This window comes from Dioscorea cayenensis, chromosome 9 (assembly GCF_009730915.1).
Source record: "Dioscorea cayenensis subsp. rotundata cultivar TDr96_F1 chromosome 9, TDr96_F1_v2_PseudoChromosome.rev07_lg8_w22 25.fasta, whole genome shotgun sequence".
Classification (NCBI taxonomy): Eukaryota; Viridiplantae; Streptophyta; class Magnoliopsida; order Dioscoreales; family Dioscoreaceae; genus Dioscorea; species Dioscorea cayenensis.
The window spans coordinates 8,320,624-8,322,740 of record NC_052479.1 but is presented as its reverse complement, the minus strand read 5'-3'; the positions used below and the strand labels follow the sequence as shown (position 1 = coordinate 8,322,740).

At 44.4% G+C, this 2,117-nt stretch overlaps 1 non-coding gene across 1 annotated transcript; it reads left to right on the top strand.

Annotated features, from left to right (window-relative positions):
* Positions 1-1,763: 1,763 nt before the first annotated feature.
* Positions 1,764-1,870, top strand: LOC120269880. Its single transcript, XR_005539509.1, has one exon. It is a non-coding gene; the product is annotated as a small nucleolar RNA R71 (small nucleolar RNA).
* The last annotated feature ends 247 nt before the right edge of the window (positions 1,871-2,117 follow it).

The following is a 2,117-nucleotide window of genomic DNA, read 5'->3' as shown; positions in this document are numbered from 1 at the left end:
ATTTTTGCAGCGGGCATGTGGAAATTACCCACACCCGTGTGCGGTTCGCAGAGTCGCCTACGTGGGCGTGTCCACGCCCCTGTGTGCTCTCGCGATAATCCACCCAACTCTGCAGGAATTCACACGCTCGTGCGGAAATTAGCCACGGGCGTGGGACATTCGCATGGTCATTCCGCAGGGCAGCTGCACTCACTCGTGCCTTCTCCGGATGAGCTCAGCATACATATACACGGGCGTGGAAATTCCACACGCCCGTGCATTTTTACTGGACGCCTTAGAAAAACCCTCGCGAGGCTCTGCAGAAAAATCTCCGAACATGTTCACACACTAAGAGCCCCGCCCCTATTTTGCCAATTTCACCGAGTAAAAAAACATGAAATATAGCTCAAACGACCAAACTTCGCCAATTCCACATGAAAACACACGATGACTTTAAGAACCCACAATAAAATCACAACACAAGAATCTAAAAATCAAGACACCAACACTTAACAATTTATTCATGCAAACAAACTAAACTAGAAGATAAGAAAAAAGTAAACACTTGGGTTGCCTCCCAAGAAGTGCTTGTTTAATGTCACTAAGCTTGACGTACCTTGTCTTACCTCACGGGGGTTCATGAACGGAAGTTTCCTGCTTACCCATGGCTTGAAAGCATGATTTGCAAAGTCTCTTGAGGGTAGAAGGTGAATTATCGGGCTTCGGACCACCTAACAATGTTTCATCCAACTTCTTCTGTTCACCTACGTCTCCAACAACCTTGGAGTGTTTCTGATGGCATCTCCTATCCCTCTTCATTTTTCGGAGCACCTTCTTCAAGATCCCCGGGGTAGATGGTACTTCTTCTATCGAACCAAGCATCATTACTTCTTCATAATCCTCTTCTTGGTTGAACAAACCCTCGTATGGGTCCGGATTGAACAGTTCCTGCATGTATTCATCAATAATCTCATACATAGTGTCTAGAAAGTATAAAGTATCATCGAAATCAAGAGAATGCCGCATGGCTTCAGCAAGGCGGTATGTGAGCTTGTCATCTCCAACCCTCAAAGTTAGCTCTCCGCCGTCCATGTCAATCAATGCCCCACCTGATTTTCAAGGTTATGCAAAGAGGTGGTGTGGTTGCAAAGTGTAGTCTCGAGTAATTCAAACCTTGTATTTACAAATTGCACAAATCGAGTAAAGTGCTTCTCTAAGTCAGTCATTTGGTTTTCCAGACCTGAGACTCTATTTTCCACCTGAGGGGCTTGTTGTTGTTGTTGGAAACCTGGTGGCCCTATGGCCTTTTGTGGACCCTGATTACTCCATGAGAAATTGGGATGATTCTTCCAACTAGAATTGTAGGTATTGCTATAAGGGTTTCTTTGAGGTCTCATGCCATTACCTACAAAATCAACGTTCTCCACTGAAGAAACATCACCGATAGAGATCGGGCAATTGGAGGGAGCATGTCCTCCACCACACTCGGTGCAATTAGTCACGGCCGCCACTCTATTTGAAGTTAGAAGATCTAATTTCTTACTCAAATTTTTCCACTTGAGCCGCAAAATGAAGTTACCGTATCTATTTCATGGAGACCCGGCCACCTTTTTTTCTTCTCCCTAGCATTCCTTTGGTAGTTGTTCAGGCCCATTTCCTCAATTAATTGATGGGCCTCATCTGGGGTCTTGCTACCTAAGATACCTCTTGCTACCGCATCCAACATTTTCCTTGTACTCGGATTCAAACCGTTGTAAAAGGTCTGAACAATCATCCACTATGGAAATCTGTATTGCGGGCACTTTCTCAAGAGTTCCTTGAACCTTTCCCATGTCTCAAATAGAGACTCAAATTCCAACTGAACAAAGGATGAGATCTCATTCCTAAGCTTTGCAGATTTTTTGGGAGGGAAATAACGGGCAAGAAAAGCTTCTACCATTTCCTCCCATGTGGTAATCGATGCTCTGGGTAATGAGAAGTCTATCAACTTGATTGCATCATCCATCACTCCATTTATCTTCAGCATATCACACACCTCGAGAAAACTCTCTATATGACTATTTGGATCCACATCGGCCAAACCGTTAAACTGTGTGGATTGCTGCAACATGTGGATGAATGTCGGATTCAACTAAAAG